This window comes from Rattus norvegicus, chromosome 7 (genome assembly GCF_021556685.1).
Source record: "Rattus norvegicus strain SHRSP/BbbUtx chromosome 7, alternate assembly SHRSP_T2T, whole genome shotgun sequence".
Lineage (NCBI taxonomy): Eukaryota > Metazoa > Chordata > Mammalia > Rodentia > Muridae > Rattus > Rattus norvegicus.
In genome coordinates this window covers 63344473-63359260 of record NC_141540.1, presented here as the reverse complement: position 1 = coordinate 63359260, position 14788 = coordinate 63344473, and the positions used below count along the sequence as shown (strand labels likewise).

Genomic DNA, 14788 nt, shown 5'->3' with positions numbered 1-14788 from the left:
GGGAAGGCAGAGACTTCCTCCTCCTGAGAGTAGAAAGGAGAGCAGAGACTCAGGGAAGTGAAGGCCTCAACCATAACTGTTTAGCCAGGGAGAGCTTAGAGCAGCAGTTCTCAGCCTTCCTAACACTGCGACCCTTTAACGCAGTTCCTAGTGTTGTGCTAGCCCCCAACCATAAAATTCTTTTCTTTGCTACTTCACAACTGTAATTTTGCTACTGTCATAAATTGTAAATATCTGATAGGCAGGATATCTGATATGTGACTCCACCACCACCAAGGGTCACAACCCATGGGTGGAGAACCACTGGCTTAAAGCAAGGTCTTCTCTTTTAAATGACAGTCTTCAGAGTTTGTGCAATGTGAAGACAACTTTCATGCTGCATCAAATTTCCCATCCCTGTCAGGTGGGAACTGTGGATTGACCATGTTAGGCTAGGAGCCAGATGGCGTACTGCAGAGGCTGGATGCCCAAGACTGAAGGTACAGCCTTGTAGTCACGTAGGATGGCAGTGGGTGAAACACACACAAGCAGACCTTAAACAGGCGATCAAGTTAACTGACTCAAAAAGAAAAACTTCTGGAGCTTAAAAGGGGAGAACAGAGAAATGAAAGACCTCGGAAGTGAGGTTGTAGACCAGAACTTGTCTTGGAATGGAGTTTTTAAAATAGTTATTATATCAGTTTAATGGGTCATGACCAGCTTACTGTAGAAACTATATTAACAGAGAACGGACTTGTCGGGGTAAATCACATGGAGAACGGGGAAGTGATTTGTTGTGGAAACTTCATCTCAATGGTAAACATACATGCACTGAATTGTTTTATAAAATGATTTTGTCACTGAAGTGATCGTCGAAACAAAACCAACCAACCCACCCTTGACTCCGAAAAGTTCCAGACAGATGCTAGCGGCAGATTTTCATTGAGAGACTGGTGTGATGGCTCAGCACTGCCCTTGCAAAGGATTCGGGTTCGATTCTCAACAAACACATGGCGCTCATGACGTCTGTCACTCCAGTCCCGGGGGATTCGGTGTCTTCTTCTGACATGCATGTGATGCACAGGCAGGCATGCAGGCAAAATGCTCACACACACAAAAATAAAATAAATTAAAATAAGGAAGAACTAAGTTAAAGCTCATCTGGGGTGGGCCATGTGAACTTAAAAGGTGCCGAGGTAGGACACAGGCACGCAGCTAAGGAAAGTGTGTGAACGGCCTTCACAGAGACAGTTTGCTGAGCCATCTCCATAACTTTCAAAACCATACTGGACACTTCCACCCTAGTATGCCCTCGGGTCTAAAGATTCACATCCTGGCATTAGTTTTCAAAGTAGGGAGACAGAAAGACCTAAATGTTCGGTTTTTAAGGAAATGGATAAATATGTGGTCTGCACCAACTTTAAACTTGCCTAGTAGGAGTAGAAATCTCATTCAAGAAGAAACCACATTCGTGATCAGAAGCTCCGATGGAGGCTGGGGGTGTGGCTCAGTGATGGAGCACTTGTTAGCGTACAGGGGACAGTGGGTTCCGCTCCCAGGAACACACACACAAAGGACAGCAATGGGTCCATGGTCCCTACCCTCGAGTTTCACTTACCCGCTTGCTTCTTGCTATCGAACCTGATAGATTTCTGACCAAGTACCTCAGCCTCCACTTTCATCAATTATAGAACTGTAGTTTGGGGAGCGGCGTCTGCGGACACATTAAAGATAACTTTAGAGTCACCAACGTGTTTGTGTGGCACTAAGCAATGAAATCTCAGGAGTGGTTTGACCAAGAGTGAGTCCGATTTGAAATCCTGCACGTCTCTCCCTGTGCTCCATCTGTCTGCAGTCCGTGGTTACTGTCTTACCTGTCTGTCGCGTGTCTCTGTGCCTGCGTGAATGGTATCTTATGTCTAACTGTCCCTATGTCTGTCTGTCCCCAACAAAGGGCTTTGCTCTTTATTTACCAAATCATACAGAAAACATGGCACAGGAAAGGGATAAGGGATCCTTTATGAAAAAATTTTCAACAGTTTTATAAGGGAAAAAACTTCACTGACCCTGGAACCCCTAGGCACTGAGGAGCACAGAGTATCATGAACACATTATGAAGCCATAGCCCAAGATGGCTGACAAGATTTATGGTGGACATTTGTTGTATACTGATAGAGCAAGCCTGTTGCCTGCTTTCAGCCAGTGGTCACAACATAGACACAGGCGTCATTCTGGGTCAAGAGTGCGGAAGAGCCCATAGCTTTATATGTTCAGTTTAGGTTGTAAGAGCTGCCTGCGTAGGAAATCCAAGGCAAGCAGGACTGGTTGCTACATTCTTCTCCTCAAGGCCAGTTGAACATAAATAGACGGACCACACAACAGGATAGCGGGTTAAGTCTTAATTGACCTCCAGGTGTAGTTTCAACTTGTCTGTGAGGTCCAGCAAAAATTCCAGTCTCTTAGAATGTGAGAGATATTTTTATAACATTGTATCACTATGTGAAATGTTTTCCTAGACTTCTGCCTTTTTAAATAACCAATTCTAGAATCTTCTTATTGGTACCCTGTATCCCCCTTGTCTTCCCTCCTTCCTGTCACCGGCTTGTTACTGGCCAGATTGTCTCTAACCCGCCAGCTCCCAAATAATGACACAGAGGCTTACACTTGTCTATTAAAGCTTCGACCTATTTAGGCTGTTCCCCAACTAGCTGGTATAACTTTATTAATCAATTTATTCTAACCTGAGTTCTTCCACAAGGCCCGTTACCTCACCTTGAGTCCTTGCACCCGTATCTTCCTTCCTCTCTGGTTGGTAAATCTCCTGCACCTGAGTCTGTCCCGCAGTTAACAAAACCAAAGTCCAGACCATAGTCAGCACTCTGCTGCCACAGAAATCAACATTTGAAACAATTTACACAGTGCCCAAGAAGATTATCTCAACAACGTGTCCTCCTGCTGGGCTGGACCCTTCTCAGTGAACCTTCACCTGTGAGAAAGGTCAGACATCTGAGAGTCTTCATAGTAACGAAACACCAAACAGCCACTAACATTTATTTTGGCTTGTTTTTGATGGGGAAATATTTATAATGGAGTTATGGTTTTATCAAATATAGAATCCTAGTCCAAAAGAAAACAAAAACAAAATAAAACATTAAAAAAAAAAAAAACAAGGGATGCAGAGATCTGGGATAAGAAAGGCTTCTCTCACTGTGAAACAGTTGAGAAGGTAGGAGAGTTTCTCTCTCTTCTAACTTTTCTTTCTGTACATGTGAATGTATGCGTGTATGTGCATGTGTGTGCAAGTACCCACAGAGCCCAGAAGAGGGCACTATATCCCCTGGCGCTCAAATGACAGGCAGTTGAAAGCCATCCAACACGGGTTTTTTGGAACAGAATTCCAATCTTCTGAAGGAACAGCTAGCACATCTAACAACTGAGCCTTCTCTCCAGCCCCTAAAAGTATTTTCTTAGTACTGTTTCATAGAAACTTACCCACAATTGAATAAGTATTAACAGAGTACATTTGGGGTGTACTTAATATGCAGCGCTTGTTGAAATTGTAGATCACCTAGGAAAAGAAGAACAGAAGGCAGGAATGAAGATCTGAGTTCTTCGAGGAGTCACAGGGACGTCACCTTTGTCACCACTACCCTAAAAGAATAGACTGGCCTCTGAAATGTTCGACAAAGAATTGTGTGTTAACTGACAGAGAGAAAACTCAAGTCACCCAACAGGACTTGGGAATAAGAACAAAATAAAGTTGACAAGTGTAAGAAGGGTAGAGAGGAGGACTGAGGCAGAATACACCTGCCCTGCCCCGCCCCGCTCGCCTCGCCCCACTCGCCCCGCCCCACTCGCCCCGCCCTGCCTTGTCCTGCCCCGCCCCACTCCGGCCCCGCCCCAGCCCACCCCGCCCTACCTTGCCTAGGCAAAGCAGCTGCTGCATGGTCCCCACAGCTGTTGCCTCCATCGGCATGCTCAGCTCCTCGGAGGCCGTTGGCAGAGAACAGTCTGGAGGCCTAAACACGCTGAACTGCAGCATCAAATGGGAATAGCTGCGGCAAGATTTAAGGCTCATTCTGAACTTCAGTTTTACATTTGCCTCCAGGTTCTAGAGCTTTAACAATGAATATGCCATTGCTTCACAGTCAGAAAACAACACAAATGCTGCTCGTTAAATATTTTGAAGTGAATAAACTGAACAAGGCATTCAAATAAGGATCAAAACAACAAACGCTCCAGGAATTGTGTCTGGGCAGATGTTAACTTTTATGCTCTCCAGTTAGAGTTCTGACAGGATGCTAACTACAGCCTAGGCAAAGCCACAGTCTATCGCGTCTAGGTCGATCACTATCAAGGTCTCGTTTCCACAACAGGATTGGTAACAGACTGTTTCAGGATACTATCATTTCTGTTTAATTAGGTGTTTAGGCCAGAACCTATTGGTTAGATGACTAAGGAATAGGTAATGCTTCCTGTGGAGTGCCTTCAGGAGAGGCTGCTGGGAAGAGTGGCTCTGAGTAGTGAGTAAACGGAACTTTGTAAGCGTTCTAGATGCTTGGCACAGAGGAGACACAAAATGGGTGTGTCTTAGGGTTTCTATTGCCCTGAAGAGTCACCATGACCTTATAAAGAAAAACATTAAATTGGGGCTGGCTTACAGCTCAAACATTTAGTCCGTTATCATTTTGGGAAGCACGGTAGCAAGCAGGCAGACATGGTGCTGCAGGAGAAGCTGAGAGTTCTACACCCGGGGCTGCAGCAGCAGGAAGAGCGTCAGTCACTAGGGCTGGCTTGAGCAACTGAAACCTCAAGCCCCTCCCCCCCCTCCAGTGGCCCACTGTCTCCAGCAAGGCCACGCCTCCAATGATGCTCCTCCCTGCATCTCTGGGGGTCTGTTTCATTCAGACCACCACAGGTGCTAGCCAGCTCTCATTGCTAACATTCTCTTTATTACTATGTGGGAAACAGTGTCTTGCTGATGGAGGAGAGAGGGCGTAAGAATACAGAAAAGAAATGGAAGGGGCTAGAGAGACGCTCAGTGGTTAGCACATGCGTTGTTCTTCTAGAGATCCTAGGATCCACTCCCTGCACCTACAGGGTGGCTCACAGACGCCTATAACATGCCGCCAAGGGACCTGATGCCCTCTTCTGACTACACAGGCATCAACAATGCACACGGTACAGAGACATACATGCAGACACAACACCCATATACAAAAAAACAAAAATATAAAAAAATGAAGTTGGGGGTGGGGCGGGGTTCTGGAAGGAATTGAGGAAGGAGAAAAGCGTGATCAAAATATATAAACTCCTTTTCAATAAAGAAAATATAGAGAAAGGAAGAAAACACGCGTGTTGAATTTGCCGTTTTCACCTTGGGGGAAACTGGAAGAGTTGAGAATATAGCAATGGGTCAGGGTTTGGGATAGAAGGCCAAGGAGTGGGTTGGGGATTTAGCTCAGTGGTAGAGCGCTTGCCTAACAAGCACAAGGCCCTGGGTTCGGTCCCCAGCTCCGAAAAAAAGAAAAAGAAAAAAAAAAAAAAAAAAAAAACGAAGGCCAAGGAGTAGACACAGTCATAAGAAAAGCCTGACCCAGTTCTGTATACTTTTTGACAGCAAATCCATTTTTGGGTCGTGGATTAATAAGTGTATGACGTCAGCACCTTTTGTTTTAATGAAAGGGAGTGGAACGCAACACACATCACAAGTCTTGAAGGCAAGCAGTGTATTGAAAATTTGCTTTCATTACATATTGATGGGTGTGTGTGAGTGACGGCTGCATCAGCATTTCCTCGCTAGATCAAACTGAAGCCCTGGCTTTTCTCAGGGTTACGGCTGTATTCAGGTAATTATCGAGAAAGAACTTCAGGTAAAGGATTTAAAAAAAAAAGAATGGGGGTGGGGGGGCCACTCAATGGAAATAGTCTAAATTTAAAGTTGTTTATTGGGGTTGGGGATTTGGCTCAGTGGTAGAGCGCTTGCCTAGCAAGCACAAGGCCCTGGGTTCGGTCCCCAGCTCTAAAAAAGAAAAAAAAAAAAAAAAAGAAAGAAAGTTATTTATTTTCAGGATAAACTCTTCCATACTGGAAGTCCTCATCCCTCACTGAGCACCAGGCACTGGGACAAATACTCCACATTTGATCCTGTACTCCATGAGATGCAAAAACATCAACAGCACAACAGAACTCTAGAGCGCCAGATATTATAGACTTAAAACCCACGGAGGACAGAGACTGATCCTCCCTGTCCTTCCCACCCCCATTCTATTCTTTCTCTCTGTTCTGTGTTCTCTCTCTCCCTTTCTCTCTCTCTCTCGCTCCCTCTCTCTCCCTGTCTGTCTCTGTCCCCACTTCACCTTTCTCCCCTGACCCTCATTCACTTTGCATGTCAGGAAAGAAGGAAAAAAAAAAAAAAGAAAAAAGTCAAGAAAAAATAGGGGGGGACCGTAGATAGGAACAAAAGAAGAGGGAAGAAGATAAGCAGAAAAGGAAGTTCTGACCTGCACTGAGGGCCACGAGGGTGATCGCCTCTATTGATCTGTTATTCCCAGTCAGGAACCTTCGGGAAGCCTGTTTTAAGAAATCTAGGGAACAGTTGAGAAAGGCAGAGGGGTATGTGTGCCAAGACAAACTCAAGTTTCCTCCTTCTGCTCAAGGTCAGCTGTGGCGACTCAGGACACAGCTTTATCCTAGAGGCTGGGAACAAGCTTCACAGGACGACTTCTGTGGCACCCAGCACCAGGCCTTGATGAGCAGCAGGGGCAGGGACTGCCTAGAGACTGGAAGATGTTCCTCCCCCCATTCCCCATCAGCAATTCCAAGTTTTGAGTCTCTGTGAGATCTTAGTCCTTTTGGATTTGAGGAGTCTGTTGCATGGATGTAACTTCAGCCCAGTAAAGCTTCTGCTGTGACAGAGCATACTGGAAGGTCTGCAACCTGTCCTCCGCCAGAGGCTGCTGCCCAACACGACTGTGAAGATTTGTGGTCAGGGAACATGAGGGAGATTCCACCTCCAGGGCTCCAGCCATGACATTTTACTGCAGTCGTTCTCAACCTGTGGAGTGGAGATCCATTTGGGAGTCAAATAAGGGTTGAGTATCAGACATCCTGCACATCAGATGTTTACATTACAATTCATAAAAGTAGCAAAATGACAGTTATGAAGAAGCAATAAAAATAATGTTATGGTTGGGAGTTACCACAACATGAGGACCTGTATTAAAGGGTCGCAGCATTAGGAAGGTTGAGAACCACTGCTTTATTGCCTAGCCAAGAACATAAAACCATGAGTTATCATGCACATGAACTCCCTGCCCCTCCCCCAAACGGCCCCTCTGACTGGAGTCACAGGAACAAGCCAGGGACAAGATGTAGCTAACCACTTGGCCTTCCTCTCTCAGCAATTTCAAGGCAGAAGATGGACTGAAAAACAAGTCCTCTGTGAGATGGACATCAGCATCTCAGTATACTTACATTCTAGCTTTGCTTTGAAGAGTCTGCTCTCTTGCCCATCCCACTCACCTCCTTCCCTCATTGAGCTAAGAAGCTGGGTAGGAAGGCACCTGCTTGTACTGATTATGTCACTAAAATCAGTGCTTCACCAAGGAAAACCCATTGCTATCACTTGTAACTTTAATTTTTTTCAATCCTTATTTTTATTTTTTTTCAATCCTTATTTTTAATGATGGTTCTTAAATGCTTTAACTTCCCTTGTAGCTCACCACCCATCCTTGGAAAAGAGAGGATATGGGGGAAGTGGACCTGCTTAGAAAGGTTCTTTGGAGCAACTCTAGAAATCCACAGTTCAGTTCACAGGTCAGCAGGCTGCAGCAGCTCCACTCACTTGCAAACACTTCATGGATACATCAGCAGTCCAGTTTGGTAGAGTCAGAATAGCAAACACAAATCAGCAGTGGTAGCAATGACTAGCCAAGACAGCCAGGCCTCAGCCTCAGCACGAATCAGCAGGAGGGACCAGGAGGAATGCTAAAAGTTCTCAGCTGCGCCTCTCTCAGGGGATCAAAGATCAGTGAAGACTTGAGACCAACAAGCATTGCACAGCCAGCTCTAAAGCAAGCCAACCTCAGCCTCCATCATTGTCCATCGATTCCTTTTGTATTCTCTCCAAACGTCACCTGTCCTCCATGGTCTTGCCTCAGCACATGTGTTGTGGTAAAAATAAAACATCCGTGGAACTGGTTCCTGCGAGTCCTCACTCTGTGCAGATTCGAGGGAGCTGTGTGCTCTGGCTGTTTCTCTGCCAGTTTCTCCACCATCCACTTTTATACACTGTCCCCTTGGCAGGTCATTACCACGCCACACACACACACACACACACACACACACACACACACACACACACACACATCTTGTTCTGCGGGACCTGCACATTCTTACTCCACTCGGGAAACAGAACCAGATACACACGTTCCAACTGCCTCTCAGCCATTTCTTTCACACACTGTCCTCTTTAGCCTGGTTCCAGAAATTTGTAATTTAGCAATTAGATTTATATGTTAAATTCTCAATTCACAATTCATCCACACAATAAACTCACTGCCAACTGATAAATTCACGTCCACCTAGACAAGAAAAAATAGATTTAGTTCACCTAAATCTGAACCATCCTCCTTCATAGACTCCATCTTGATCTCTTTCTGCTTCCTCTCCTCCCCACTTCCTAGACTTTTCCCCACCTCCCTTCCTTCTTATCCAATGGTAGGCTGGACCCGCCTTGCTGCATAAGGACATCATCCTACACATGCGCATCTGTCTCAGCTGACATCACCCTGCCAATCAACCTGAGTTCGCTGAAGCAGCAAGAAACAGCAGCAAGCCACCAGAAATGCAGCTCAACTATGTAATGTAAGGCAGGCCAATACATACTTGTCATTAGTGAGGAATCCTTCATCACATGTCCTTTCACATGCTTGCTCTAGCAGGACATTTTTTCTCCTGTGTCTGCTCTGACGAAACATTCCTTCATGAGTCTGCCTTTGACTTTCACCTGTGTGCACTTCAGGAAAACACTCCTTCACATGTTTGCCCCAGCAAAACACCATCCAACACAACCGTCGTTCCAAAGAACCCTTAAGTTTGCACATCAATCACTGCTCCCTGTGTTGGCCCAGAAGTTCACATTTTAATCTCCCTGACCCCAAAGAAATCACAGATAGCTCCCCTTTGCTTTCTATATTCTGTGAAGGCCCAGATTCTATCTGTGTCAATGATCCTCAGTGTAGGATCTCTTGATGCCTTGGGCCATATGGAGGGAAACAAAGAAACCTCAGACCGGGACACCAAACCTGTATTCCTGTTTTAGCCTCGGGGAGCTCCCCAAAGAGTCTCAAGACATAAGAAAGGGTAGAGCAGAAGAAAATATTCTCAAATAAAATTTAATTTTAATCTCCTCTAATTAAGTCCCTCTAAGCACTTTGTTGAGATAAATGAGTTTCGTTATGAACATGAAAATTCTGGCGGCTACCTGGTCCCTCTCACCAGCTTCCTGAGGTCTACCTTTAGGTTGCTGGGTAGAATGTGGCCTCTCCAATGTCTACCTCTCTCCTAACCACTGTTTCTTATCGCCCTGTCTCCTCTGCCTTTGGCAGTTTTTTCTGATCATCTTTGCAGACTCAAGGTCAGCCTTTCTCATCCTCCCCCACCATGGGTTGGATCAGCCTCATGCCTCCTCCGCACGTTTAGAAAAAAAACATGCAAATCCCCAGCCAGGGGTTTTACCAACCTTCCAACCCCTACATCCGGAACCACTCAGCCTGCCACCTTCTGTGGGGACAGCTTCTTTATGAATAGTGTCCAGTCCCACTCTCGGGCAGTCTCAGATGCTGTGTTACCTAAGAGCAGTCATCGACCTAAATTCGCCTGTTTCCTGGCCCAAATTTTCTCTCGGTGTCCCTAGTCCTGTCAGCATGTGCTATTCCTTCATTCCCAGAGGCCAGAGACCTTGGCATCTTACTGTCTCCTTCTCCCTGACTTCATCGTATCCATATGAGAGCTTAGGTCAGAGAAACTGGACGTGACTGACAGTCTCCAGCTCTGTGTCCTCCTCCACTTTGTCTCTGTGGCACAGCGCATAAAACAACAAGTGTGTGACCAGGCCACTGGGAAGAGAAAATTAAACAGCAAGGGAGATAGCCCTGTGCTTGACACGATAATTCTGATTATTCTGGCCACATAGTCATCCAATACATTTATTGATCACTTACTACACCAGGGACTCTTCTATGTCCTAGAGATACATCATGAGCAAAACAGGAGAAAGTATTTGTACTTCTAAGGCTCACAATCTACTGGGAACATTAGACAATGAACAAATAGGTCATATGTTGGGTGACACTAAGGGTCACGGAGCAAAGGAAAGCAGGGCGAGGGAACAGGGGACCAAGATGGAGAGAAGTTGCTGAGTTTTTTTTTTTCCAAAGGTGTTTGAGGAAGAAACCATCAGTAAGATGTCACTTGAAGAGAGCAGCGAAGGAGATGAGGGAATTACCCAGGCAGATCGTTGGGTTTTTTTTACAGAAGGAATAGGCACAGGACATTCTAGATGTAGGTCTGATGTGTTTGAGCTACAGCTTTGCGTAATGACAAGGACAGGCGGGTGCGTAGCAGGAAAAGGAGCCAGTGGTCTTCCAGTTCCAACAGCACAGTCCTTATGGGTCCAGCAAAGACCAGTTTGTGTCCAGAGTTGAGTAAGAGCTGCCATTAGACTGTGCCTATGTGGACCAAGGCATGGCTGTGTTGAGATAAGGATGGCTGCAACCCCAAGAAGTCTGGAGATCGACACAGCCTGGGGTGATGCCAGCCTCCACCAAGGTGAACACCCTTTTTTGAAGGTTCTCACAGACTTCCCATGGCATCTCCCTACACACTGGCTTTCATAACCCTAGGTTACTGCAATAGGTCCTTCCTTACTGGAGCATGTCTCTTCCTCTCAGGATCATCCCATCATCCCTTGATCAGAAAAGCACGGCAATGCCTGACAGTGGATCCCCAGTCCTGGTTCCTTCCTGTCATTAGAACCTTCCACTTGGTTCCACATACTCCATGTTCTTTCCTACCATAAGCCAGCCAGTCTCTTCCAGAGCTCCACAAACTCAGCAGCAACTCAAACAGCAACAGGCATCCTTAACAACTGTCTTAGTTAGGGTCTTATTGCTGTGAACAAACACCATGACCAGCATAAGTTTTATAAAGGACAATATCTAATTGGGGCTGTCTTACAGGTTCAGAGGGTCAGTCCATTATTATCAAGACAGGAGAAAGGCAGCATCGCAGCATCCAGACAGGTGTGGTGCAGGAGGAGCTGGCTTCATCCAAAGGAAGCCAGGAACAGACTGAGCATCCTCAGGCACCTAGGAGGAGGGTCTCCAAGCCCACCCCCACAGTGACACACTTCCTCCAACAAGGTCATGCCTTCTTATGTTGCCACTCCCCGAGCCAAGCATATGCAAACCATCTCAACAACCAAGAGAAGTTCCTTTCAATGTGGCAATTCAAAATTAGTACTATGGCTCTTTTAATTGGGTTTTATCACTAAATTTCCATGACAACAGTTAACAGTTAGCATGCTCAATAAAGTTACAGATGCTAATCTAAATTATTTTATTTAAAAAAATCCTCTAATGCTTACAACACTCTTAAGCTGTCAATAGTACAAAGCTAGTAAGGAAACTGGGTGGGTGTGGGGCCACTTGGGGTGGGATCCTGAAAATGTAACTCCAGAACCAGCCCTCTCTGACTTCCCGTTCTCCATCATTCTGTCTTCCTGAGCTAAATGATGTGCACTGTATATCATGTGTAATCACTGAACAGTGTATCATGTATCGTGTGTACTGTATAAGATGTGCACTGCATATCATGTGCATTGTGTATCATGTGTACTGTGTATCATGTATAATCACTGAACTATAGTTCATGTGCACTGTGTATTCTGTACACTGTGTATCCTGTGTACTGTGCATCGTGTGTAATCACTGAAGAGTAATTCATGGGCACTGTGTATCATGTGCATTGTGTATCATATGCACTGTGAATTATGTGTACTGTGAATCATCATGTGTAATCACTGAAGAGTAATTCATGGGCACTGTGTATCATGTGCACCATGTATCATGTGCACTGTGTATCATGTGTAATCACTGAACAGTAATTCATGGGCACTGTGTATCATGTATACTATGTATCACGTGCACTGTGTATCATGTGCACTGTGTAGCATGTGTAATCACTGAACAGTAATTCATGAGCACTGTGTATCATGTGTACTGTGTATAATGTGCTCTGTGTATCATGTGCACTGTGTATCATGTGTAATCACTGAACTGTAATATATGTGTACTATGTATCATGTGTACTGTGTATCATGTGCTCTGTGTATCATGTGCACTGTGTATCATGTGTAATCACTGAACAGTAATTCATGTGCACTGTGTATCATGTATACTGTGTATCATGTGCACTGTGTATCATGTATACTATGTATCATGCGCACTGTGTGGCATGTGTAATCATTGAACTGTAATATATGTGCACTATGTATCATGTGTACTGTGTATCATGTGCTCTGTGTATCATGTGCACTGTGTATCATGTATACTGTGAATCATCATGTGTAATCACTGAACTGTAATTCATGTGTACTACCAAACTCTCCTTTTGCCTGAAGCCTCTGCTGATGCTTTCTCTCCTTCCTCTCCACTTCTCTCTGCCTTGCCAAGTCCCACCCAGCTCCCTGTCATTCAACTTCCTGTTCCTCCAGGAAGCTCTTCTAAATAAAACCTCACTGACCCTTTGTTCCTCAGCTATTTGAAACTTCCTGCAAATTGCCATGTGCCTTCTTGAGTTCTTTTTTTTTTTCTGCCTGAATCTTCTCAAGTGCACTCCGAGCTGCTTATGTAGAGCAACCATAATTTATATTGCTTTTTATAGCCCCACAGTATGTGCAGCAGTCGTGGGCCATTCAGTTCAACATGCATCTTCAGACAAAGCCTGTGTCAAGCTAGATTCTGTGTTGGTCCTAGGAATACAGACAATCTAGCCCTCTGATGTATTTGTAGACTATGGGTACACCCAGGGAATTGCTTCTTGAAATGGACCACCCATTATAACTAATCCTTTTTATACAAATGCCATCAGTGACACCAGACATATGCAAATAAGCGGCTTTCGTTTCTGTCCATAAAAATTCATTGAGTGTTTCCATGATGTAGAATGCTGAGGCAATGCTCTCATTCCAAAAACAAAGCTAGATAAAATCCCTATCGACTCTCAGCTTACGTATCACGGATCTTAGAGTGACACTGGGAATAAAGAAGCTACTCCAGGGTACAGAGGTTAAAGAGAATACAACTCAACAGCCAGACGAAGCACAGAATAACCAGAGATTACTTTCTCCACCATTACCTATTTGTTTGTTTGTTCCTCTCCTCTCTTGGAGAACCTTCCTTTACTCTGCTTCAAGTAATCCATCATGGCTCTCACAAATTGGTACCCTCAGTCTAAACACACACTCCATAACCTCCAGGTCCAGACTCACTTTATTTTCCATTTTCTAAAACCCCAATTATCCATCGGGAGATATAACAAGTCTATCACATGGGATCCTATCTCTAGTTCAACCAGCTGTGTCTGGGGACTATGGAAAAGATGTCCTAAATCCTATCAAAGGACACAGGGATGCAGGAGGCACTCTACATGAGACTGTGGCTCCGGGAGAATCTAGTGGGAATACAGGCACATCTCAGATTTTCATATCATGCTTCATGGATTCATGGAATTTTTAAAATAAAGGAATCTAGGAATCATCTGATACAAGTCTCATATTTAGGCCCCAGGTAGATCAAGGATCCTTTGCAGGTAAGTGTGGCATCAAGTTTATCAGTCTTTGATTCCTAATTTATGCCAATATTTACCAGCAGCTACAACCACCTTTAATATGCAGGTGTCCAAAGATAGTCCACACATACCCAGCGTGGGCCTGGTTTTCCTTTTTAACATTATTTCTAAGAACTTTTTACATGCATGATCTTGCTTATTCTAACAACAACCATGAGACTTGTTTAATTATAAGCTGACTCCTAAAGAAGTTAAGACTCATCTGTGTCTTATATTAGTACTGGGCAGAGCAGGACTCCATCTGATGGTGAACCCTTGCTCATTCTGCTATACCAGTGGCTTTCAGAGGTTGAATAGCAAATATCCTACTGAAGTGGAAACTTCTGGTTTCTTTGGGAAGTCAGTTACGTCAAATGTTTTGTTGGGACACAGAACTGGATTTACAGCCAGTTGGGAGTGCTGGGAATTATACCCTGTTCCTCTGGAAGAGCAGCCAGTGCCCTTGACCACTGAGCCACCTCTCCAGCTCCTCACCGGGTACGATTGATAACCAACACTCAGCTACTCTGGAATCATTCTTGAAGCACAAGCTGTGTTTTGCCTGCTGAAATTCTTCATGGTTCTCAAATGCTTCTGAGCTTGATTCTGAGTCTCGTGGGCCAAAAAGAAGCAACTCGAAAACATCCAAATCCTAAACCTAGTGTTTCTACAAGGCACTACTTCAAAGATCAGTGCATGAAGTAACTCCTTAAAACGCAGCTACACAAGCCATCTATTTTGACTGTTGCTCCGAGGCTCTGGTTGTGATTTCTTAGCCATGAAAGCACAATGCTGTACTCAAAATCAGTTGATTCTGACATGCAAGACCAAGAGATACTGAGAACATCTCTCAACAACATAAGACAACAAGGGTGACCGGGGTTCTCCATTTATTCAGGCCTGCAAGGGCCCCAGG

General features: G+C 44.9%; 1 long non-coding RNA gene across 5 annotated transcripts; it reads right to left on the bottom strand.

Annotated features, from left to right (window-relative positions):
- Positions 1 to 640: 640 nt before the first annotated feature.
- LOC148004699 (uncharacterized) lies at positions 641 to 8641 on the bottom strand. Of its 5 annotated transcripts, XR_015624686.1 has the most exons (7): positions 8594 to 8641; positions 6483 to 7036; positions 3899 to 4096; positions 3472 to 3547; positions 2752 to 2965; positions 1598 to 1693; positions 641 to 1083 (listed from the first exon to the last, which is right to left on the bottom strand). It is a non-coding gene; the product is annotated as an uncharacterized LOC148004699 (long non-coding RNA). The 5 variants fall into 5 exon arrangements; XR_015624688.1 differs by lacking the exon at positions 8594 to 8641 and having other exon boundaries at positions 2752 to 2861; XR_015624687.1 differs by lacking the exon at positions 8594 to 8641 and having other exon boundaries at positions 3899 to 4034; positions 6483 to 6875.
- Between the last annotated feature and the right edge of the window lie 6147 nt (positions 8642 to 14788).